Source organism: Anarrhichthys ocellatus, unplaced genomic scaffold (assembly GCF_004355925.1).
Source record: "Anarrhichthys ocellatus isolate YVR2014 unplaced genomic scaffold, GSC_Weel_1.0 scaffold6, whole genome shotgun sequence".
NCBI lineage: Eukaryota > Metazoa > Chordata > Actinopteri > Perciformes > Anarhichadidae > Anarrhichthys > Anarrhichthys ocellatus.
The window spans coordinates 3,065,931-3,093,069 of NW_022280036.1; the positions used below are offsets into that span (position 1 = coordinate 3,065,931).

General features: G+C 42.2%; 1 protein-coding gene and 2 non-coding genes across 3 annotated transcripts in view; 2 read left to right on the top strand and 1 right to left on the bottom strand.

Annotated features, from left to right (window-relative positions):
- Positions 1-27,139, bottom strand: part of ccne1 (cyclin E1) — a 99,517-nt gene that overhangs the window by 40,931 nt on the left and 31,447 nt on the right. The window lies entirely within an intron of this gene.
- LOC116383252 (U4 spliceosomal RNA) lies at positions 26,418-26,555 on the top strand. Its single transcript, XR_004212759.1, has one exon. It is a non-coding gene; the product is annotated as a U4 spliceosomal RNA (small nuclear RNA).
- Positions 26,940-27,080, top strand: LOC116383250 (U4 spliceosomal RNA). Its single transcript, XR_004212757.1, has one exon. It is a non-coding gene; the product is annotated as a U4 spliceosomal RNA (small nuclear RNA).

The window sequence follows — 27,139 nt, forward strand, 5'->3', positions numbered from 1 at the left end:
GGGGGGGGCTCTTTAATGGACATATTTACCTTTGCTGCATATTGGTTATCTGTGATTAAGACTGGCATGCAGCTGCACCAATGACTTTACACTTTCCTGAACCCCAGACACTCCCCACCCAGAAACTTCCACCTGAATCTCCAGAGTTCCTCTACTGCTAGAAGGGGCAGTTTAGTGGAAGTGGGTGGGGAAAGGAGGGGGGGTGGGTGTTAAAAATAACATTGAAAAACACAGCTCCGTGAGATCCTCTACCCTTCCCGAACCGCTGAGCGGGCTGAAAGAGAGAGAGAGAGAGGTCCACGTGTCTTTTAACGGCGTCTGGAGACACACACATTACGCTGTGCAAATAGATACTCCGTCTCATTATCCTGTCCTTTAAGGAAAGGCCGAACGCGGCTGTTTGTGGTGCCCTATTATTATTACCCCTTCACTTCTAATTCAAATACGGACGGTCGGGGAAAGAGAGGGAGATGCTAGCACAGAGGGAAGGGAAGAGGGGATTTAAGGGGAGAGACGAAGAAGAATCGGAGGCACTTGTTTTGCTGAGTGCACGGGAAAAATGTGCAGGGGGTATTAACGCAGACATAGAGAGCCCTGACAGCTTTACGGGGTATCTGACACATGTTAGAAGAACAGCCGGGCCTCACATTAAGTAGTGGAGTAGAGGTTTTCTCTGACCCCATCCATAGTGAGGTCAGAGGTCAGGGAAGTGATTCAGTTTCTGGCTCGAAGAGTAGATGCTTAGCAACATCAAGACTGATGTTTTTATTCAGTCTGTACAATGGCTGAGCAATCTAACATAAACCTCATATAGGAGAAAATCATTGGAATCTGATAATTTTCTTGACAACAGGTCTGCTAGTCATCACGTTGACGTGAGTTTTCAGCGCAACACAAGCAAGCAACTGAAACTATGAAGCATGAGACCAAGGACGGATCTGGAGGGAATGGGTCCCCTCGGTGCAGAAAACATAAAGGGGCCCCTTTCCTACATACTGAAGCAGTAGCCCCCCTATGTTTGACAAAGGTTCTTACAGGTTAACGATGAAAACTGCACCTGAAAAAGAAAGGCTGTCTAAATTAATGCATTAATGCATTAATACATTTATACATATATGCATACATACAATAAAAATCAATAAAACCTCAGCGTCGAATCTGGATCAGAGAAAACATTGTGATCGGTACATCCCTACTTTTAACTGAGCTCTTTACCTCACCGACATCACAAAGGCTCTGGCTCAGGGTCCTCCTGACCCCTTGGGCCCCCTGAGCTTGTGCCTGCTTATCCCCTTTAACTTACAGGTTTTCAATAATCCCACAATTATATGAACGTGATCGGCTGCTATTTTGACGTTTTAAAATGTGCGCTGCTCTCATAGAAAACTCCGCTGCATATCAAATCCTAAACTAGCAGCCAGCCAGCCGGGGGCGATCGAGACGTCTCGGCTTCACTTTTTAGGGAGCTGTCATGCCGCTGTGCGCGCCCTTTAATGGCAGCCTCCAAAAAAACTTTCCTGAATGTTGCAGCTGCAGTCCAGAGTAGAACAGTAATATACTGTCAAAAAATGTCAAGAACACACTGAATTCAGGTGAGGAGGAATGTTATTATAAGTCTTATTTTGAGGCAAAGTTTTGTTAATTGGCAGGAATGTAACATGTAGCAGCGCTCTGTTGATTTAATTTGGTGTAAAAAAGTTTTGGCACAATTTCATTTTGCTTCCAGGAGATGCTTTGTGAATAAGGACCCAGTCTTATTTTGGTTTGTGCATTATTGCTCTGTTTATTTAATGTGAAAGTGCATTAAAAGGTATTTTGAACCCTAAAATCAATGGATGATGAAGATGAGGATAAGGAGGGTGCATCGAGAGGACTGAGTGGGAGCGCTGTATGAAAGGGTTACTGTAACTTCGACCTGGAAAGTTTTTCAGTGTCCTCTACGAATCTAGCTTTGAAAAGTCTCCATCGCTTTGCACAAGTCATCAAGCTGCAGTTTTTGTCCACCTCTTCTCATCTGGCCCGAGACAGGAGAAAAAGAGGAGGAGGAGGAGGAGATGGGGAGGCAACATAACTGAAATAGAAATCTGAATTGGAAGCAAGGATACAGATCAAAATGTAATCCTTCTTATGGCCCGGCTGAAGGGAGAGAGAGAGGGGAGGGATTATGTGACACTCTGCCCTATCTTTACAATTAGTTTTTTTCCTACAGGTGCCGCACACTCCCAAAATCACATTGAGCAACTTCTCTAACAGGGTCAAGGAAAAGATGATTTAAGCCCCGACTATATTTACGTGCGGGGCTTCCGACAGCATGCCGCAATTTGTCTCTGCCTCGCTGTGTTTTAGCAACATCTGGCGCCCAGAGATTTAGGTTAGACAGGTAATTAGTGGCACATATTTGTCCAAAAGACAGGTGTATTTTCATTTAAGAAACACTCCATCACTTCCGTGGGATGGGAGGCCGTTCGGTACGCCCCATCTGAAGGCACGCAACGCACACAGAACACATCCATGATTTAATAACGGCGGACACACTTAAAAAAAAAGAAGCAATATCCCCTAATGCAACATGCCGCCCGTGCAGTGGTAAAACCCTGCTTTCATTACACAACCCTTGCATGATTGCAAGGTTTGGCACCGGCCGTCCCAAAATGTTTTCCCGCTTAAGTATGAGGCATTACTCTATGTTAACAACTTCACACAGGATTAAATGTCTAATATCAATGTCCCGTCTAAACAACATATTTTTCTCCGTCTCTAAATCGTTTACTTTCCCTCTTCCTGCGTACCCCCTTCTTTCTTTTCCACCCAGCAACCACGCTCATCCCCACCTTAGGTTTAGGAACATAAAGTAATATATCTCATTCTAGTGCATTAATTTAAAAAAAGAAATCTCAAATTGGATACACCAAAAACAGTCTCCTATTCCGTCTTTGTGATTATTGCGGCTCGGCGGTCTGCTCTGTCATCAGCCCATCCTCGCCTGCGCTCCTCCTCTCTTGTAGCGTTCTTCCTTCCTTCTCCAGATGAAGCTGTATGTTCTTTTTTTCTTCTTTTTTTTTTAATGGAAATGCACTTCATCACGGTCACTCGGCTCATGGTTCTAATAAATCAAGGGCCGTCCGCCATCGCTGCTCCTCTCCGGAAAACAAACTGGTCCTAGATGGATCTCGTCAGTTGCTCCTAATGGAGGTCACATTCACAGAGACAAATTTACAAATTTACTTTATTTAAAAAGAGCATGCACACAAACACATTCGTATGTTGCCCTGACTGAAAGCGATGCTGGGCACATGGTAGAGGAAGTGTTCCGCCATGAGAAAAACCCTTTCCCATGTTGTGCAATGCACTGAATGCCATATGTGAACTTGAGTGCATTTTATGTAAGCTCATATTCAGTTTCTTGCACATTTTGTTTAACTGAGATATATTTAGTGGACACGTCCTACAATAAAATCAGCTCCTTATCGAACTCTTTTGAAGCCTTTGCTTTAAAAGAGTTTTAACCAGAGCTGGAGCTGATTATCATTACAAAAATGTCTCCAATAATTGATTTACCAATTGGATTGTAAAATGTTTGAAAACAGGGGGAAATGCAGGTCACAGTTTCCTAAAGCACAAGAAGATGTCTTTAAATTCAGATATTTGTATTTTTTGCTTTTAAAAAAAGACAACTTCGACATGAAGTCAATTAACAAATCAATGGATTGTTTCACCACACAATCTCACTTTCCTGGTTCACACTTTTATTTATGTTTCCCCTCAAGATCACACGAATGTCTCAAATCTGCGACAGCCACCTTTACTGTCCTGCCATCTAGTGCACCGTTTTTATTTTTTTTATGGAGGTGAAGCTCAATTTGTAGCTTACATGTGTACAGCAGCACAGTGCGGTACAGTAACATACAACCAATTAGAATATATTTTATTTCATGAAATGAATTAGAGCTCCATCACAGTCCTCAACTACAAGATAATATAGGTCATCGCGAGGCATTAAAGGTCATCATGGTAATCCTGTGATATCATGTGTTAAGTCAGGTTGCCCATATATATATATATATATATAAAAATATACATTACAGCGTACTAACGATATAACGCCACTGTCTTCACTGTAGAGACATTTTTTTCTTCAGAAGCCTCAAACTGCTAAATGTGCCGGCCTGCACAAACCAATACCCTCTGTCGCCCACTTCATCCACAGAAATGTATTCCTCCACATTTAATTGTAAGTGGGTGGTGCAGGGGGGGGGGTGATGGAGGGTAAGAAAACAACGAGATCAATTGTGATTCAACTCATTCCCCCTGAATGGAATTATCTGCACACACAAAAAAGAAAATTCAAAAAATGTCTCTGCTGTACAGGCTCAATCAAAATAGTCTGATCCTTGTTACAGAAGCTGAATATGTATGAACAGCTCGAAATATGCTGAATTTATTTTGAATATTTAATGAGATATAAAATATAAGTCTATTTTGGCAACTAATAAAATCAGTCTTGTATGAATGTGCCATAGATAGAAAATGAATGTGTGTGTGGGGGGGGAGACAAAGGGTGTCAGAGCTTCATCAACATGCTATAACTGAGTGGCATGGCCATATTTTTTTCCACCACCGAGATCAGTCAAAATACCAATGTGCAAATCCGAGCCACCTCCATCTCTCCATCTCTCCATATTCCTTCCACCCCCTGCTCCGCCTCTCCCTCTTTCTCTCTCTCTCTCTCCCTCTCTCCCCCTCTATCTCTCTGTGTGTCCAATCACATGGCAGTCCTTCTCAATAAAACAAATTAACTGATTAGACATTTTAATCTCAGTTGTCTTTGACCTTGTAGAATATATTACTGATGTCTACATCGCTGAGAGCAGATAATGCGTCAGGCAGCTGCTTTTCTTAAAGACAAAACTGCCCTTTTTAAAGAGGCGCCAGACACACAAGCTAACAGGTTGGGGGGCAGAAATATCACCCTCCCTCCGCCTCCTCGTCGCCCCCCCACACACACACTTCAGCAGACACACGCATACACACACACAGCCGCACTCTCCTCCCCTCCCTGCAGGCAGCCGGCGGGGAAGGGGTTAAGGCAGAATGCATTAACAAAAGAAAATTATAGCGTAAACAGTTCATAAAATCTCACAGCCCCTGATGTCGGGGCTAGATCATTAAATTTCTGCAACAATTAGACCTTTTCTCACGGCGGCAAATTGGAGCCGTTGCCATGGCAAATCCGAGCCCTTAAGTCATATATCTTTGATTGCGGAAAGGTCAGGCGCAGACAGCCTAATAACTCAGGGAGCTGTTTGACAGATTTCATCCAAGCATGATCACATAACAGAGCCAAACTATGTCGGCAGTTGTTAAAAGCAAGGGAGGGGTCAGACGGGGAAGGTTGGGGGTTATGGAATGCTTCTGCTCGGCTGGGCCCAGCCTGATAATGTTCCTGACTGACTTTAAATCCACTGGAATATAAAAAAAGAAAAAGACAGAAAGAAAGGAAAGAAAAGAGAAAAAGCTTCTTTAACTGTGGATCAGTTGGGGGGGGGGTTGTTTTTTTTCACTTGACCAGATCCAGATTAGGCTGTAAAGGAGGTGATTTTAGGGATGGGTGATTTAATGCCTGCATGATTTGAGAAATGCCTTTCTTAAAAATAGAATAGAATGAAATAGAATTAAGCAGCTCAGAGCAGGAGAAGACAGACCGACGAGCAGGAGTGACTGACAGCGTTTTGAGACACCAATGATGAACCATGATTTATTTCCTGTTCAAACACATATGTTGAGGGAATTGAGATGGATGCGAGCTCCCGGTACGGCGTGGGATCGAGCAGCGGGCTGCGGTAGAAATCCCTGTCATCGACTCGTTTAACGACCCCGACACACACAGAACTTTGAATAACAATCAGCTTCTCCTGACTCCGTTAAGACTACATGCCTGATACTGCTGCGTTGGTTAGACCCCCCCCCCCCACCCTCTCTTCTGCTGTCTCTGCCATCCCTCTTCTATCCTTCTGCCTCTGTAGGCAGTGCTGGCATTTCAGCTGTCTCTCCCAAAAGGCCCCAGCTGAGAGAAACAAGTGCTAATACCACCCCCTGCTGGAGAACAGGGGCCACACTGGCTCATATCAGATCGTTTTGCCACTGCTGTTTTGTTTTTTTTGTCCACCCCCTTGTACTGTATATGTGCTGTACAATACCAGAAAAGCAATACATGTGAACCTACGGCCGGGTTACCCCAGTATGGAGCTGTGGGAATGTAAGCCCCCCCAGTGACGCACTTCTCACGCTCTCTGTGCATTGTGTGAGTGCCCTGTCACCTCTGAATACCCACTACTGGAGACCCATGAAACAACCAGCACTACCTGCACATGTCCAGGTTTAATGTGTGTCAATTACTCTTATTAAAAAAGACAACTTTATTGAAGAACGCTCACCATGTAAGCACAATATCAAATCTGTCTTAACTCAGAGCCCCTTATAATAGTCAGTTAATAATAATCGTGGACTTTCTCTCATGGCTTTTTCATGTCAGCTGATATTGTATTTCTGTGTTATTACTTTATTTTCTAAGACCCTCATCAGGTAAAATGTAGACAAACTGTAAATAAAGCAGTTTCCGCTGTTACGTTTACATCTATGGTACTGGTGCTGATTGTCTAAATGAACTTGACCATGTTACAGTCTGTGGACCGAAATGTTGTAAATAACCGGGCCCCTGGTAACTCAGCCTTGGAACTTCATATTATTCATCTCAGAATTCACTTAAATATACTGACAAAACTCTTGAGATATATACTCAGGCAAGTATTTAGGATAGATTGTTTACTCCATGTAATTATAATAAAGAGATGTCAGATTCCACACGTGTCAGATTCCACACTAGTAGACAATAAGGGGTGATTTGAATACGTTTTAGAGCTATACACATAAGACAATGAGAAATCATCTGCACATACAATAAGTAGAAAGAAATAGTAATGTCTGTAATAAGGTTTTAGTATGCAAAGCTATATTCAAATACATAATAGGCTATTAAAAACAAATGTGCCACAGTTAAAAGCTGAAAGGAGAAAAATGTCCATGGTCTGTTAGATGTTAGACAGTTTTTTGTCTCCTTAAACTAGACCAATGTGAGTATTTGTCTTTCCTCATATTTGGATTTGAAACGAAACAATGGTTCTGTCTTTCAGCAGTGAGGGCGTTTGAGGGTGGACAAGGACTTATAGCATTATTTTAATACGTATTTGAGCCTATATTTGACAGAGGACACCACACTAGCTCTAGAGGGGGCATTTTGTGTTTTAACATTACCCGAAGGCCACCGTAGCTCTCCGACACGCTTGTGAAACTGCGCTTCTCTCAGTGCGCTCTCAGGAAGAGCAAAGGCCACTGGGACTTGTAGGACAAAGGAGAGGGGAGCTGCTGGAGGCTACTGGGGGAGGAGGGCTCAGCTGTGACACAAGATGTCTCTCTGGCAATGAAGCCTTTAATATCCTCTCCCAGAGTCCCACCATGACTCAAAGATCTCCCGGAGCGCCTCATGGCTTCTCTTGTCCCTGCAATTCTGGTCCCTCAGTGGATAAGCAAGCAAGACCCCAGCATCAGCTCCACGAGCACTGCCACATCTACACACAGTGTGTTTTTTTTTTACATTGATTCTTCAATTTAGGTACAGAACATTTCGTTACCTGCACCCAACATACTATTTCTGGTCTGATGGTATCACGAAACCAAAAAAACAGGGCCGGTCTGTGGCATAAACTAGCCAATCGCTGCCTCACTTGGGTCACTTGGTTCTCAGGCATTTGCGTGTGAGGTCTCTCTCGAAGGCCAGCGAAGCCAGCATGCATGGCGCATGGACCCGACGGTCAAGTTTCTCTCATTTCCAAGATAATCTGGAGGTTGTGGTTCACTGACAGTCACACCAGATCCCCCCGCGAACTGATGACGGTGGTTTGCTTAGCCTTCCATCGTGAATTCCGTCCCTTCCTCCTCCCACAACTTGTGTTGGTTCCGATTCCAAGCTGGATGTATCTTTTAGTAGTTGCATTAAGTCATTTTCTTATATCCATAAGAAGTGACTATATCATGTTATAGTTTTAAGTCTAATTTAATACACCATGATGTTCATTTTGTAAATTATGGTCCTATGTAGAGTAACATAGACCATAAAGCAGAATATGCTTTAGGGCGGGCTTACTGGGATTGGCAAGTCGCTGCCACTACCAGAGCCGTATACGGCGTCTCTACGTCACTCCTCCTAAGTCCAAAAATAGTAACTTCCGTTCACAACTCAAGGATTCAAAACGGCAATCCACAAACCAATGGGGGACGTCACAATGACCATGACTACTTGGCACTGTCCTTTTAACTTTGCAACTTTGTGTGTGTGTTAACTTTGCAACTTTGTGTGTGTGTGTGCGTGTGTGTTTGTGTGTGAGTGTAACAATGCACATAGCACTACCTCGTATTGTGATTGAGAAGCAACTATAAATAATAGATTATTAGAATTAGTTTTCCCAAACATGCTTTAACGATTTTAAATGCAAAGTTTCTCAATCATGCAGTCATCTTCCTTCCTTTAAGAGTCTGTTGAAGTATTTCAATCAGGAGAGACAAGTGAATGAAGTAAAGTAAAGTATTGTTTATTATAAAATATATGTGACAATAAGGTCTGGACAAAAAGTCTTTGGTGCTTAGACTCTACTTGTAATCGAGGGCCGTCTGCCCTGAGCAGCACGAAGATAAATCCCCCCATGAAGTCCAGACACTTGTAGTGGTGGCTGATGATTCTGCTGAGAGTGGTCAGCTGATGAAGCTGGTGAATCTGCAAAGAGTGGGTGTTGATGGGGAGGACGATGGGCACACGTAACAGCACCATGACCGTACGTATGCAGAGAGAGAATGTTGTTTTTTTTAAACAGCAGGATAGGCTGATACGTAGGTGTGTCGCTGGGCCAATGGACAAATGTGACCAGCTGATGAGAACAGCTGATACCCGTATTGACCAAAACATTTTCACCCCAATGCATCAAATACTGCAGCTCTGTCAGCGCCTCTACACTACAAACTATGATGCTTTAGGTACCCATCTTTGGTCCGTTTTGGACGTGTGAGGTACGACCTGTCAGCTTACCTTTGTCTCTTTTCAAATTAAACTTCTGTCTTCACAGGAAGTTAGGTTTAGGAAACAGAATCAGTTAGTTAGGTTTAGGAAAAGAGCACGTTTAACTTGACTCGCGAGTCATGTGACTGACATGACAAAATGTCAATGTTTACTTTTAGTTTCACTTCAGAGATGACCATCCACCCGTCCCATGTGGACTATCTTGCACTCAGTACTACATCAGCTGCTCTAAGCACTGACCAAGCTGCGGCATTTGAGAACATGTTGGATTGACTGCCCCGGACAATGACAGCAGGGAAATTATGAGTGAGCAGGAGTGAGAGGAGTGAATGGCAGTATATATATGAAACTCTTCTTGACTGAACTTTCGCCAGAGCTTCATTTGGCAACCAAATTTAGTTGAACTGATTCACTCAAGACATTTAAAGGCACCACAATTAGATTACACTCAACGAAGTTATATATTATTTCAGAGAGCCCATTCAGCCACAAGTGTTCAGATAAGTGATTGTCATAAGCCATACGAAGCAAATTGGACCGGTGCTCCTGCTTCCACAGTATCACTCAGGAAAAACGACTCAACTTGCTTGTTGAACAAAACCAAAGCAGCCATTTAAGGACTTGAGTCACGTGGACAGTGACAGCTCTTACAATAGGGAGTAAAGGGGTTGGCTAATTAATAGAGGAATTTTAAATGGAGCAGATATCGCTCCTACATACTCCAGGAAACAGCAGGAATCCATGACGAGCAGCTTATCACACACACACACACACACACACACTTCACCAGGAGAGTGAATATGCGTGCGTGTGTGAGAGAACGAGAGAGAGAGAGAGAGAGAGAGAGAGAGAGAGAGGCAGTCAATGCGAGGAAGGAAATGTCCACCAGTGTGTGTTTATGTGTGAGAGAGAAATATAAGACTGGGATCACGTGAGAGGGAGCAGTAATAAAAACCTGCCCCGCGTGTTGCTCCTCCACAGGCGGCCGGGCAAACTCTGTGCGATGAATGTTGCCTGAGATTCGCCCGGGCCTCCCGCTGCTCCCCCGGCACTCCAGGCGTCGGTGAGCAGGGAGGTAATTCGCTGACACTGTGTCACTTGTGATAATTGGGGAACGTCAGCGCGTTCGCTCACCTGTCTCCGCGCAGGTGCTGGGATGTCATCGCCCACCGGAGAGAGGAACAGCTCCTCTTCCTCCTCCTCTTCCTCCTCCCCTTTTGCTTCCCCACCACCCAAACAGCTACTGTTTATGTGATTGAGTGAGGGACAGGATGGGGAGGAAGCTCATTTAAAGCCGTGTTATTAATTTATTATCTGTGTGCAACAATGCAATTTAAGGTTGATTTATAGTTGTGCGTTGCGGTGTTAAAGCATAGCTACAGAGCCTGCATAGCCTCTTTAGCTATGTCAAAACAGACATGCGTCTCCCATAGACTGTGTATAAGAAGTGGAAGTAGTCATCATGATGTCACCCATTGGTTTGGGGACTGTCGTTTTGAAGCCTCGAGTTCAGCAATTTCGCTGTCACCATCCTGGATTGCGGCCGTCGCCATGTTGTTTCTTTTGCAAACAATGAACGGAAGTTACCATATTTGGAATGCAGAGGAGTGACGTAGAGACACCGTATACGTCTTTGGTAGCGGCAGCGATGCATACTTTATGGTCTATTTGACTCTAAATAATTTACTAAATGAACGTCATGCTGTATTGAAGAAGACTTGAAACTAGTGATTGAGACCATAAACTCATGTTTACAATATTTACTGAGATAATAAATCAAGTGAGAAGTAGAGTCATTTTCTCATAGACTTCTATACAATCGGACTACTTTTTGCAGCCAGAGGAGTCGCCCCCTCCTGGTCAGTAGAGAGAATACAAGTTTTAAGACACTTCCGCATCAGCTTCACTCGGCAGAACCGGAGGTTGCCGCCTGGTCACTGAGTGGCAAAAACGAACTGTTGTTAAACCATGCCGCCTGGCGACTCCTTAAAAATGTAACTACACGTCGGGGCTACGGCGGCTATGGAGATACAATGTTACGACCGCAAGAACTGTGATTGGCTGTGTAGTGGCTATTTGTCAAAGAGAAAATAAATCAAACAAAAGACTTACATCAAGGTTGCTTGTGTTTTCTCCTACGGGGTTTGGAGATTGTTGAGAGTGACGGCCACATCTCCTTTTAAGCAGCGCGCATCTGGCATCTGCCATCTGCACTACAAACTTTCTGTTTGCCAAAATTGCTGCTTTCTATTACAATCAGTGACAGATTGGTCTCATACTCACTGGTAAAACTAGGTGAACCTTTCCACTGTTAGCAAGAGTAAGAGCATCACCGTTTGAAGCTTAGGGCCAAGTGTCGGTAGATGGGTTGGGCGCATAGACTGCATATAAGAAGTGGACATAGTCATCGTGACGTCAAGCATTGGTTTGTGGACTTCTGTCTTGAAGCCTCGAGTTCGGCAATTTCACTGTCATCATATTGAATTCAGCTGTCACCATGTGTTTTTTTTTGCAGCCAATGAACAGAAGTCACCATATTTGTAACGCGGAGGAGTGACGTAGAGACGTATACATCTCTGGTAGTGGCAGCTACCTGTCATTCACAGTAAAGCATACTCCGCTTTAATTATGCCTGATTTATGCCTGATCCAAAGTGTTTTCTGTGAGCTTTGATTTTCCATCTCCGATGAAGAGCAGCGTACAGCCGCCTTTGTCTGACCTTCCGAATACTGTCAAAAGCAGGTGTCAATGTTGACAACGTTGGTAGGCAACATTCTTTGTAAACTGCAACTCAGAAAAGATGCCTGCAACATGAATGTATGTTTGCCTGCGCGTCCACAAAATTAAACTCCAGCAGCAACCTCTGAGAGGAGCGCACAGAAGATATGGGTGTGATAACTCTCCTCATAGGCAAACATAGTTTTAAAACAAGACAAGGATTATGTAATCTCTCAGTCAATGTTTAGTTAAAACTCTGGACTAATGGAAGATGTAAAGCAATGGATTGATATTTAGAATGTTGATGAGCTGGGTGAGCTAGGCAATATGGATGCACATCTCTCAGTAAAAAATAACCATTAAGTGTCCAGCTAAGCCATAGTATCAACAGTATTTGGTATTTGAAAACATGTAAAAGGATAAGTGGGAGAGCCAGTTTAAATGGGCCTGATGCAGCTGATCAAATTAATGATAGCATCGTTACCTATAATTAACAGGCGCTATGCAGCCATAGCTTTATGTTCACATAGTATAGCCAAAGCTAAGCTGTCAGGGGTGACATCCCATTTTTCTACAGTACATTCTATATGTTTGAAAGAAAATCCATGATTGAAGTTCTGATTACATTACATTTTTTCATGTGACATGTTTTGGCCAAGCCAAAAATGAGCCTCCAAGGGAGGACGTCCTCCCTTGAGGTCGTTACCAATGAACATCCAGAATACAATATTAACTCTTGTTGATCCATTGATGATTTCCAAATACCCTCCACAATACTCTACCTCTGTATATGTAGTATGTGACGAACACGGCAGTACAGAGATACTTGCATATTAGAAAATAAATTATGACATGCAAATTGTGAACTACACTACAAATCAAATCAAAATTTATAACTCATTCCAATTTTCCTTTCTTCAGATTTACGTTTCCCTTTTTTATTGAGCAGTAGTTATCCGCTTGTGTTAGCCAACGCATCGGTTAGCTTTTAGGAGCAGCCCTGAAGGACCAGTGCAGATGTCCTCCGCCCAGACCTGGATCAGGTCCTGGGTGAGTTGTCCGTGCTGGACCCACAGTGGGACAGCAGTGTACTGTCTTCTAGTGACACATTACACACACAAGGTTCATTCTCATCCAGAGCCTGCTGTTATTGTGTTTCAGATATCATGTAGGTGATTGTTTTACTGCTTTCTTTTTCTCATTCAACATAAGAAAGTAGCAATAACAAAGAGCTATAATAACAATAGTAATAATTAAAATAATTGGATTTATATAGCACTTTTTAAGCCTAGCCACAAAGTGCTTTCTAGGTTAAAAGATATACAAAATAAAAATAGCAAATCATATGAACATGATATCAATCATATCAAATGATGAACAGAGAGCACATACATCAAGCAGCACTTAGTCCATACATAAAACAAAATAACATGATGCCATAAATTGGCTTCCCTCCTGTCCTCCCCAATTTTTGCCACCGTGTCATATATATAAACAGACAGACAGTTGGCATACGGACCGATCAACCAAACACATTATTGATTAAAGGATAAAAACTGTCTCATACCTTCACAAGATACAAAGCTAAATAGAGTTAAGGCATAAATAGGGTGTTAAAGATTAAAAAAGACGGGAGAGACGTCCATTCTGTGAGCATGAGCAATGCTCTCTATGTTATGGCTCAAAGAGACGTCTTTGTACAAATACTGAAACCAGCGCAGAGCTACAGGGTTAATTTGATCTGTCAGGAAAAATACAAAAGTTAGGACGAAAAAGAGAAAAACAAATGTCAAATCAGGGGAAAAGTGAAAGAAAAGGCGAGGGGGCCACCCACAGAACGAGGCAAGAAGGAGCAACAGCCAAACCACTTGGGAGTAATGGTCTGTGAGGCTAATATTTCCTCTGTCTCTGCTGAACCCTGAAGGAGAGGGGGGAGGGGTGGGGTGGGGGTGCTCACTTGTTGTCGGTGTGATGTTCGAGGGAAGGGGGGGGGGCAGGAGTGGGTCACCTGTAATGGCGGAGCGCTAGATTGTGGCCATTCCACACTCATTACACCATTTACAATTACTGCTACCTATCACCCCCCCCCCCACCCCCAAACTCCCCAAGAGGCCAGTCTCAACCATTAGCACCACGACTCAAATGAAGTGGATAATTGTGTCTCTCTGTGGCATATCATGGGACAAGAGAGTCAGATGAGAGAGGAGGAGGGAGTAAAGAGAGAGGGTCTAAATGAGAGAAAGAAGGGGGAGGAGAGGGAAATGTTGAGACAAAGAGATGTACAAAATTAAAAAAGGGATTTGTGTTGTAATCACAGCCGATAGCTTTTATACAGCAGGGCAGTTTACAATGTAATGTACTATGCTTTTCAGCATACTTAGACCTTGAAAGTGAAAGTTAATGGATTTATCGGAGATCAGTTTGATTAATGTTCACGTTGTGAGGTGGTGGCTGTTAGGTTCAAGCAACAAAACCACTTAGGATGAGGGTAAATAAAATCATGGTTTGGTTTTAAGTATGCTTGTAGCTTAACGTAAGCTCTGGACGAACCGCCATGTGACTCAGTGGCGTAGTGTCGCATGGACATAACGTTGTCAGTGAAAATCTAAATTTTTGATTTCATGCGGAACATGAACGCCATTCCCCCGAGTCAAAGTCCTGTGTTTGTTTGTCCCTCCTGCCCTTAGCTCTGCGTCTAACGTTGACACGGATGGGTTTACATCGGAGTTGGTTGAAAACCTGGTGCGTCTCATGCATAAAGGGTATCGAGACGCCGAGGGGGCGCAGAGCAAAGCGTCTGTGTTTTACACCTTGGGAGTGAGACAGGGCTGTTTGAGCACAGCAATTGTTTGATGCAGATCTGCCAAGAAAACAAATGTAGTCCAACACACATAATAGAATCACCAGTTATATGATATCCCTTCAGGTGTAGGAGGCTGACAATCATTGCTAAAGCACAATAGACACCGTAGGCCCAGGATATGATGGGCAGATTGTCCCTCAAGTGCCACAGAGGAAAGGCGGGGTGCTTGCCATCGACCTGCTGTGCCCTGTTTCTGGAGATCTCCAAGTGGCTGCAGGGTCTTAGTGTTAAGGACTGATGTAGATCACAAGAGCAGCTTCCAGATCCTGATGGGCTAATGACAGTTGCCATCTCCAAACAGAAAAGCCGACCACTGTGAATGTTCATGCAAAATGGAACACTTCTTATATTTTGCACATAGGGTGGGAAAGAAGAGCTCATGAATAGGAAAGTGAACAAAAATAGGGATCCATCTCATGGCGTCTCTTGAATGCTAAATATAAGATGAAGGCCCAATGATTTTTGAGCAAGCCCAGAAAGACTTGTCAAACTTTGTGCCATTACTATCCTTTGTCTTAGCACAGTTGTCATGTACAGCCTGTACCCTTATGAAATATTAATTTTGCATAATAACTTTCAAAGGGGAATAAAGCACAGAGTTAATTATTAATGGCGTGTGTATTCAAGGCATCTCTCTCTTTTTTTCAGACGCACCAAAATATTGCGACAGTTGCCACTCGAAGGAAGAGAATCCCCATAATGCCGCACTGATGCAGAAATGACAATCACTAAACACTGATGCAAGTTCCACGAAACATCTAACCTACATTTCACAGGTATCGGTGGGAAATTTACCAGCGCTCTCTTCCTGCCTGCTCTTCAGATTTGGTGTATGCATTATACTGACACATACATGTTAACAATCAGTTTTAGCATAGGCCAGACTCCAGCATACGTATGAAATTAGCATGAAAATGGTCCAAACATATCTTGGCAGCCTCTTTCTTTACATCTGTCGATTCACACGCAGTTCAGAAGTACGGTATTTCGTCTTTCCTCTACCTAAACATACAGATTTTTTTAGCACTTTGAGGCTGTTGAACATACTGAAAACACAGCATCGACCTTTTATTATTATAAAACTGTTAGCAAGCTGTTGCCCACCTACACATCCAGCAGACACAGAGCAGCATTAGCATTCATTTGCCCAAATGAAGTCCAATAACTCTCCTTGAAGCTCTATTTTGGTCTCCGCCAAGTCTTCTTAAAAACCTCTGGCTCTTTAGGATCTACATGCTATACTATGTTTTGTGGCTAACTTGGTCGTTACTAAGTTTGTCTGTCTGCTGTTTGGTGCTGGGCAGGCACAATGGGTTGAATTTTTTTTAATCTGAATGACAGCACTCATGAGAGCAGAAAGAGTGAACCATAACAGTACAACTGCAGGCCATAAAAAAGATGCTAACATTAAGGCGAAATGAAGAGTTGGGTATAAATTCTTCGTGGGTTCATCACTAACTGGCGTCTGTCCTTACAGCCCACATAGTCCTTTGATCCATTTCTAACATAAAAATATGAATTGCTGCTTTTAAGCACCTGTCACTCAGAACAAATGCCACTTTTGACATCCTTTTTTTTGTTTTTGACATACAACTGTACAATGAAACAGACAGAAATAAGGGTTCCAAATGTTCTACCCAGACCAGTTTCCTTCTGAGGAACCCTTTTTTTTGGAGAAAGGGTTCAAAAAAGGGTTAGCGCACAGCTAACGTGTTAAACAAAAAACAATGTTAGGGTTGAGAAAGAACGCTATGTGGTTGTAGTTAGCACCTTTATTTCTATGTGTGCAAATTGTGCGGATTCTAGATATTTTTTGGGGTACAATGTGTGAGTGTGTGTGTGTGTGTGTGTGTGTGTGCAGACAGCAAGGCCAAGGTCAGTTAATTTGAAGTGGCTACGTCATAAACCCATCAGGCATCGGTAGGGGAGGAAATCAAGCAAGCCGCTCTGATGAGGGGAAATGCTATCTGCTATAGACAATGGATATCTCATTTACTGCATTTCTGTCCCATTTCAACACACTTTGCCCAGAGCCCGTTAATATGCACGTTATCCGACTGCGCTGAGGGGGCGTATGGAGGCAACGAGAGGGGGTGGGGGGTGGGGGTTAAAGGGAGGGCGGCTGAGGCGAGACGGACCATTTCAGTGTCAATTTACAGCAATTCCCGCCGTCTAAAAATGAGAGGGAAAAAGTGAGAGTACTTCCCATTTTCTTCCCAGATCTTTTAGTTTAATTCAATTGGACCTTTCAATACCTTATTTATGACACACAGGAAGCATTCACCCTATTGCATTATGGGGAGTGGGGGAGAGATAAAGACGCTGATTCTTTAAAGCTCTTCGGCACAAAAGGAGATAAAAGCAGATAAAAAGAGGAGTGTGTTTTTCATTGTGTTCTGTTCTGTAAGGGAGGAGAGGATTAAGTCGCTTTATAATGCTGCCTGTCTGTGTTCAGGAGACAAAAACACAAGCTAACACATTTAACTAAAGTCGGACCAGCAGGGCTATATTTGACTTCTCCTCATACTCTCAAAGTGACGGCACACCAAACTTCCACCAAGAAGTTATCAGGCCCTACCACCAGTGTTTTGAACCTTGAGTTGTTCTAAATTAAAGCCCTATCTTCAACTCATTCTTTTAATAGACATATTTTGATAATCAAGAAAGTGATCCTTTCCATACGCAGATGAGCGTGAATCCCTAAAGACGCAGAGAGGGGAATCACGCCAAGAGAAAAGCAACAACCGTAGCCCTGCCCTACATGAATAATGGGTCAGATGTGATCGAACAGCTCCATCTCCAGCGACGGCGAGCCGGCAAATCTCTTCTTTTCCAGGAATCTCAATCAATAAGCAGTCACTAATGTGTTTGACTCAGTGAGATGCCTGAATCCATATTTAAATCATTGTTGCACACATCATCTCCCCCAAGTTATATGTGATTAGGCATGACTGCATTTGCAATTTGAACATATTTGCTGTTAATTATTGACTTTTCCGTCACGGATTCGTGACGATTGTTGGCATCTTCAGCCCCACTCTTCCAGGATCGCAACCCCTGAGCTCTCCCTGCACAGGCCTTCCACACAGTGAAGCGCAGAGGGAGGTTGCCAGATTAAAAACATAATAAAATGACACATTCCCTTGCTGAGTAGCACCACCACGATGGCTCCAGGCGCTACCTTTGTCTCCATCACGGCGATGACTAAAATCTAGCATTGTAGCGCAACACCCCTGATTTCATGCAATGTGGTGGATTACGGATATGAATTGAACGCTCAGCTCTTTTTTTTTTTTTTTTTTGTGTGTTCCAATTTCCAAATTAGGATTTTCTGCCTTCATAATGACACAAAGCATTCTCTTAGTCAAATCAATGGCAGCTATTTATATGAGCGGTAATCCCTCACCCAGCGCTGAACTGCCAGAAAAGAGGGATGGCTTTTAAAGTAATGCCGCAAAACAAAAGGGAGACACTAAATGAATGCAAATTGGCTTCTCTGTCTTTCTGGATGTCCATCTCGGGGAACACGGTTCAGCCGGCCAGGAAGAGGAAACAAAACAGCTGTTTAAGACAGCTCATTTGGTAAATAACCCATAACGCCATGTTCACTACCAGTTAAGCTTAGAATAAAATGTTCAAATAACCCACCCCTCCCCTCCACTAGTAGCGGCGGTTCATTCCTCTCTGTCTTTGCATTTCAACAGAACAGGGCATGAATGCCTGACAAGTAGGCTATCATCCAAGAGATCATTAAGCACAAGGGTTGAAGTGCCATCTTCAGTGCCATGGCAACAGGGTTGAGAGATGAGATAAAAACAATGCGAGGCAGGAGGCAGGAGGCGGGGCGGGCGCTCAACGATCGCCACTGATCGATGGATCTCTCTCTTTCTCTCCCTTTAGAGGCCAGGCACAGGAAGGGGAGGCTAGAACAGGGAGGACAGCAAGAGAGAGAGAGAGAGAGAGAGAGGAGGAAGGGGGGAGGAAAGGCCAAGCAGCTTTAGGGCTTCATAGGTGCACTAACAGTGGGAACTGTCTCTCTTCAAAAGCGCCGATCGTTTTCTTCACAAGGGTCTAATTGAACATGTCAAACAGTGCAACATTTGCATGGGAACGATTTTCTTTTTTCTTACTTTGTAGCGAGGCTGAGCCAGAGGCTTCGCATCTGTACCAGGAGAACAGCAACTCGGCGCTCACATGGGGGCAGAGCAGGGGATGCAAGTCGACGCGGATGTGCGAGCGCTCCCGAATCCAGTTGTGGATTCTGCATCGAAACCAATATGGCTGATTATTTTACAGCGGTCTCTAAAAAAAACGACTCGTGTCCCCACCAAAACCCCGGGCACCTCAGATGTCTTTGTGTTGCAATCCAAACAGATCAGCCTCACTGTACTGTAGGTTTGTGACGCATAAGCACTTTTTGTGTGTATGCACACGGTATCTATTTACCTCTCCTCTTCCTACATAACAGTCATTTTTCGAGTGTGATAGAGGTGAGCCGAGAGGAGCAAGTGTATTATCTTTTGCAGCTGTCAGCACTGTTTGCAGTTTTTGTGCCGAAACTCCACGGGGCTCCCACTAAACGCCATCAGGTTACGACTGTGGTTGTTTGCTTTTTTAATTATAGCGGGAATGCTTTTTGAAGCGTGCGATAAGCACTCCACGACTCCCCCTTTACTTGGGGGTTGCATGCGCACACAGCAGTACCACCACCGCCGCCGTGCAGGCATGCAAAACGTACACCACACCCAGTTTGGTTAGTTGTCTGTCTCACAACATGTGCTAATCAATCTGTTGAGAGCAATCTGTCAGGAAATCTTTAGCTTTAAACAACCCAGTGTGAATAGGGATGAGGCCCTTTCCATGGGGCAGGGCACTGCAGGGACTTAGCAATAGCTGTCTTTACGCATCCCGGAGTGTCAATAAGGATTAGGAGCCAGCTTTTATCTCTTCAAACACACAGACCAGTCACTCATTTAAATGGATGAACAATTCAGGTCTGCTCAATAAATAAAAAAAGAATGTACTTCCATAAATACATTCAAATCCCAACTCCATTCAAATTCCAGCACCATATGCTTAATTTAAGATCTAATCTCCCTTTTTCTATTTCCACCAATTCGAGGAAGGCAAATCTTTGTACACATAGTTGTTTAAGACCTCAAAGGATAAACACAGACTACCTATTGTTGATGGCAATGCACCTTTATCCCCAACTTAAGACCCACAGTTCCTTTGAGAGTGCTCCTGGCAGATGCCGTATGCAAAGCAGGTGCACCGAGGGAAACATGCCCGACAAAAGAGACATTATTGCATTTCACAACCTCCCAAAAAGACGAGCAGAATATTAAAGGTGACACAACTGTATTTACACATTATTTCAATAGACCTAAAATAACCTCGTTTCTATCTTGCTCTATCAAATAAAAGGAGGCAATAAAATCTGCCAAGAGAAGAACAAATAAAAGCAAATTTTGACATTTTGCTTTTTTTGACGCCTTCCATTTATAGGTCAGAGGAAACACCAGCCGACCTCTCATTGTTTTTAAATGCCATTTTGTAAGGGCGGGAAGTAGGAATTAATTAATGCGTGGGTAGCTGCCACTGTCAAGAGGCAGCACATTAAAATCAATGATTAATAAATTCAAAACACACAACAAACTCAGCTGGGAGATGAAAATAGTATTGTGAGCTCCATAGGAAGCAGCCCCAGTGCGGGTCCTCCCACTGAACGAGGCGTCCACTCAGATGGCTAATGGAAAGTAGCCGGTGCCAGCTGTGTGCCTGTGAATAAAATCACTTTAATTAAAGGAATTACAATGGAAAAGGAACCGGGGATGTGTGGAGTAGTATCGACAGGAAGCGGCCTCTCATGTGTGACACACACACACATATATATACGCATTATGAAATCCCATAAAGACTTAAAAGAACAGAGTGCCTTTGTGCTCGCATTATTAAATAGGCCTAATCCACACATGCTCTATTGTACTATGCAGCTCTAAGATTTACTCCAAATATGTCCCCCTCAGTCTAAATTGTAGGGGAAGATACAGATACTTAAGTAACGTCTGGAAGCGTGACACCCACTGAAGAACAATTACAATGTGTCTTGAACAAATTACAAATCCCTAAATACAATTTAATAAGGTATTTGTTTGCTTAAGCAGGGACAACAAAATTAATACAGGCAAATACATGATACTGTTGGTTCGTCTGGGGGGAATGGTAATAAGAGTGGTTTTACATGTATTTAAAGGTTCTATATGCAAGATTGGGAGCGTTTCTATTGCCTCTCAATGGCTCTAAACCATAGACTGTAAGAAGAAGTGGACGTCGTTGTCATGACTCTACCCATTGGTTTGTGGACTGCCGTTTTCAAGCCTCGAGTTCGCCGTTTTGGCCGTTGCTGTCTTTGATTACGGCTGTTGCCATCTTGAATTTGTGCAACCAGTGAAGGTAAGTGACCATATTTGGACTGCAAAGGAGGGACGTAGAGACGTCGTATACGGCTCTGGTAGCGGTAGCAACCTGTCAATCACAAAGTTGCCACGCCCAAAGCATACCCTGCTTTATGGTCTGTTTGACTCTAAATGGACCATAATTTACTAAATGAACATCATGCTGTATTGAAGAAGACTTGAAACTAGTGATTGAGACCATAAACTCATGTCTACAATGTTTACTGAGGTAATTTATCAAGTGAGAAGTAGAGACAAATTCTCATAGACTTCCATACAATTAGACTTCTTTCTGCAACCAGAAGAGTCGCCCCCTGATGGCCTTTTGAAAGACTGCAAGTTTAGGACACTTCTAAATTGGCTTCACTTGCCGCCTTTTCTCAACATCGCAACGGCTGTGCCAGCAGCTTGCAGATGACGGTGCTAACAGCAGTATTTGCGATATTTTCTATGGCAATATGGTATCGATACACAGATGCCAATTATCATTATTTGATTACATAATCTATTGATAAAATTTGCTTTTTCAGTCCACTAGATGGAGTTTTTTATCTGTGTCTGTCAGCGGGAGTCAGCAGGATTTGATAATGTAGACTGAAGGACTGTCCCAATTACCATTTTTTTGCCACCGGAGCTTTGGTAGTAATCAATGGCAAATAGTCAAAGCTTGTACTTGTTACTGAATAACAACCATTTCCCAAAGGTTTGGTGTTAATGCAATTTTGTTATCCCAAGGGGTTAATGAAAATTTTAAAAACGAATGTCCAAGTACCAAAATTGAAAACCGAATAGGCTACCTACCCAACAAACACATAACTGAATAGTCGAATATTTGGGTCCAACCGTAGTTCACTGTATACTAACAGTTCAGTATGTCAGGTGCATAATGGCAGGTTTTTATGACAGTCTTTCTACTTGACTGACAAACCCATTATCCTCCAATAAAAATAATTTAAGTGAGCTGAACCGAGAAAGGATTTCATCTTATTAGATAAAACAGATTTTGAAAAAAATTGCACTTGAAAACTGTAATAAATCGCAATATATCAAAATATAAATAACAAAATCGTCAGCATATTGCAAAGAAAATGTAAAATCGCAATAAGATCTTGACTTGATTGTGGTGATGATATCGTATCGTGCAGCCTCTGGTGATTCCCACCTCTACATCACTCTCTGCCAAGGCAGTTATTACTCCACAATATCTATAAACCTTTTATCAAGCGTCACGGGAGAATGGAGCACTTTGCCAAGAAATTTTTGGAAATCATGTGTCTGCCAGAGACCAACTTACAGAAGCAGAACCAAAGTATTTTGCGCCATTGACACCCCAGAAATAATGTCAAACAGTTGCTGTTGAGAGACTGAATGAAGAGACAACAAAGTATGAGTCTGTGATAATATGTTTTATTCCCTTCCAATGTGATATGTAGAATATGCAATGTGGGCAACGTGTATATATTGTACTCACTTCATTTGAATGCACTTGCAACTGGAAGATTGGATTTACATTATTATGTCATATTTTCAACATCAGATGCTTCTGAACAGCACTTGATATAATATGGAACAAAGAAAGGTCCCCCCCCCCCCCCCCAACTCCTAACAGAGTAAGGCATGATGTGTTTATAATGCATGTTGAATCATTTTGTTGTGAGAAACATTATCTTCATTATAACAAATGTGGAGGTGTTCAAATATCAAATGAGTGCTAATACAACTGAGGACTGAATGTTTATTTAAGAAATATTATAAATGTGACATACTTTTAGACTCTGTTCACCGATAAAGAATGTGGTATATTGCCATTGCATATTAAGACCGGAATTTACAGAGGTGTGGTTGAAGAATCTGTGACTATTGTGAACTGAACAGTCCTTTTATGTCATGAGTTGCGTTTAAAGTTCATGTTCCAGATTTCAATTTGATTGTAATTGAGGATGATTGAATACCACGAAGGAGAGAAATAACTTTCAAAAGGTAAAACCCTCAAACTTTACATGGTTAAATTATATTGATTGTTGTAAGGCTGAGTGATTTTTATTTCATTTCCATTGTTGGAGATCTCCTGGGACATTAAATACCGCCTGTTTGTATTTGCATGGGGCCATGATATTGTGCTGTTAGATGCTCCATGGTTTACAAACTTATATGTATATATATATATATATGTATATATATATACAGTATATATAATGTGTCATCTTACAAGGTATGGGTCATTTAAATGGCGTCGTGAAGATAAAACAATTCATTCAATAAAACAATAATAGTAATAAATAATACATGAATATATGAAAATGTGATCCAAATCGTGTTTCTGGTGGGATACATTTCCTCATTGACAAATGTCTTTTAATATTTCAGATCATATGGTACTCACAGGACACAGCTGTGAAGCCTAATTATCTGTTCCATTTAAAGCTGTTGTAAATCTGCTTTTTACTATTAATCCTCAATATGAATCGCAAAAGACTGGAAAGTGCATAATGGATTCAATAGGGAAACATAACCATGTTTCACTTAATGGTGGTTATTATTATATACTTTTGTAATGCAACATTTGAAATGCTTTGCAGTACACAAAAATAGTATAACCTGAGCACACATACTGTAATTGACCTTTTATACTGCAGACATTTGGACCATAGCAGGAAAAGCACAGGTGTTACTGACAACATTATTAATGACTGTATTCCATTTGGATGTGCCAGTTTCAGTCCAGGACACTAGTGTGGCTTGCTGGCAAGGCTTACTGTGAAATTGAATGGAACAGAGCCATCATCAGTGCCATTAGTTACACATCTGCTTTGACAGCTTCACATATCTGCTATGAAACAGGTATATACACTGTATCCATACTCATTCAAAACAAGGGACCTCACAAGCTAGAGGCGACACATCATCATCACATCATGAGACCTTCCCTTCTTCAGACAGATGTTATTTTTGATGTACTGCACCTTCTTAGCTGCGGCCAAATGTAAAGTATTTTGCACAGCCTTCAAGGATGTCTCAGTGTGTGTTTAGCATACCAACCTAATACCAGCATGACTAAAACGCAAAAAGAAAATTGTGAAGTTCTATATAAACTTCATATGTGTTTCTATTGCAAAACTTTCACAGGATTTCCAGAACAGTTTTACGGGCAACGAAACATTGTTTTAGCTTCTGAATTTGACATGTTAGTTATTGAGAAATGTGAAGAAATGCATATAACAATGGTTGTTTTGTGGACCATATTCACATCACTCAAATTATTTATTTTTTGTAATTGTGTGTGCAACTATAGGAAAAAATTGGAAACAGGCCAGTCAGATAAAAATCAACCAACACGAGTCATCTTGTGCATACGACCTCAATCCATGCAATAAAATGCACCAGTTCTGCAAAATTGTGCATTTGATAAACTTAAGTCCACTTTGTTAGAGAGATGTTTCGTTGATGGTATGTTTTTTTATGCAATTAAATGCAATTTTTGTTTTTCAATATGCAAAACAGTCAACAATCCAATGTACAAATTCACATTATATCTGGTGAGTGTTCCAATAGTAACAATGTAGAATTTGATCCTCAAATCACAAGACTTTGTATGAGAATTGTCCCCGAATTTGAGCCCATGTATCTTCTTCATCAAATGATACACCGAGATCACTTTCCCAAAGATTTTTCAGAGCTGCCACGTTTTCATTTCCCTATAGGACAATAACATTTTATAATATTTTGATATTTGTCATCTCTGCTGCTTGTGGGACCTGAAGATATGACCCCCAAACCATATTTAAAGCAATACCTATTTGTAAGTATCTCCAGAATTGAGATCTAGACGAACCATATTGTAGTGATAGGTTATTAAAGTTTTTCAGTGTATCCTCACAATACAAAACTCCCAGTGTAAGGATTGCCTTGTCAAAGCACTCCTTCCACAAAAAATGGGAGTTTATCAATGCAAAGCTTTGGATTCAACCAAACACTTTTTTCAAATAAGGATTCAACTTAATCATCTTTGCAATCCCTTTCCATACTCCCCAAATATGAGATATAATTGGTTGAGCTTTAAGACGTTTAGGCGGTTTTGTGGACAAACGGTACAATAGGAAGAGGAGCTGAGACAGACAGTTTATAGTGCACCACGGTTCAGCCCTCACTGAATCCAGCACCCAGTGTGCAAGGAGTCTCAGACGAAGCGCGTAATAATAATACTGAAGTTTCGGGAGCCCTAAACCTCTCTTCTGGACTGGATGCTGTAACTTCCCTAGATTTATATGTGGACGCTTACCATTCCAATTATTTTTACACGTCCCATCAAATATCTTTAAGTACTCAGAGGGGACCTCCAGTGACTGAAGCATATCATTCAGTTATGGGATTGTTAATGGTATGACATTAATTTCTCTCTCCGACACACATGGATCGGATACCAATAGTACAAAATTCCTTTTCTTTCCGTGTGCCCTCTCAGAGGGGAGAGCCTGATGCTCCTGTGGGGGAATCCGTGGTTCAGCAAGTGGTCCTGCATTTAATTAGAGTAGCCACAAGAGGGAGGCAGTCACACATTTAAAAGAGCATTGCAGAACACCCGGCATGTACTGTACATGAAAAGTCCCTGAGCATTTGAACACAGGCATGTTTCTCACAGTATAAGGGTACTTCAGGTTGTCTGGAGGCCCCTAAACAATCACAGGCCCTTCAGAAACTCAAGATGATCTGAACTGGAAATCATGCAGGATTTTCATACAGTACGTGCTGCTGAAACACCATTAATGATTACCATACGACATAAGATAAACTTATCCCTTTGAGTTCCTCAAAAACAGCAACTAAAGCCCTTGTTATAGTCAATATCTCACTCTGCTGCCGCGAATTAGCCTAAGTCAATAAAATATTTAAGAGTAAGAGAAGAGAAACTAAGTCAGCAGTGAAATCAAAGTGTCTGCTAATATACACTGTTGCAACTTGTTTACATGGTACGGTGGCAAGGCCCTGAGGGAGGTCTGGCCTGGTTTTTAACTCTGCTCAACTGAAGCAAACAACACCACTGGCAGCATCAACATACAGAGAAGAAACTAACCACTGGAGACAAACAAGTCTAGATCTGGTTAACAACAACACTTAATGTGGTTGCTGGTTTAGTTTCTGTGCGGCTATTTACAGTCTCCCGTCTTGATTGTAGAGCTGTTTTTTGAGTGGCAGTTGATCAAACATGTGGCTCAGAAAGGCAGGGATTATTGTGAAATGCCAGTCTTGAAATAGCCGAACAAACTGACCCATGTATCTATGAAGTTCAACTGAGACATGATTGTTGCTGGTTAAAAACTTAACCCAATATCCCGCCGAGATGACTTGCAATATAGTCAGCTATGGCAATTTTTGTCGGTCTCTAAGGAGACTTAATACTTTCTGTAAATGTAAAATCCAGAGTTCATTGGTAGAGTGAGCAAAGTTCTAGTTCAGATATCCACTAAATAGATGAACTTATTCAGGTTGTCTGGCTACAGTCTATCAGCTTTTTCAACAGGTTAGAGTTCATGATCAAATACGCCTGTCCATTGTTTGCTTACCAAAGTACTCTCACTAAGTAGGTTATACTAAGGGTGTGTTATTTCTTCATCCAGCCATGACTGCAATTACATGAAGAAGGCGTGGTTTGCAGTCAACAAGCCAATCACATGCACCATTAGCATGTCCATACACCCTGTAAGGTTCGTGGACTGCACCATGTGTTTTGTGAGTGTCGCACCAGATAGAGTTGAATGTCTTTGGGTCCATAGGCGTCCATTCGCAGAGGCAATTTCATAGTCTATGAAGTTCCACTGAGACATGATTGTTGCTGGTTGAAAACTTAACCCAATACCCCGCCAAGATGACTTGAAATATAGTCAGCTGTGGCAATTTTTGTCAGTCTCTAAGGAGACTCAATACTTTGTGTAAATGTAAAAGCCAGAGTTCATTGGTCGAGTGAGCAAAGTTCTA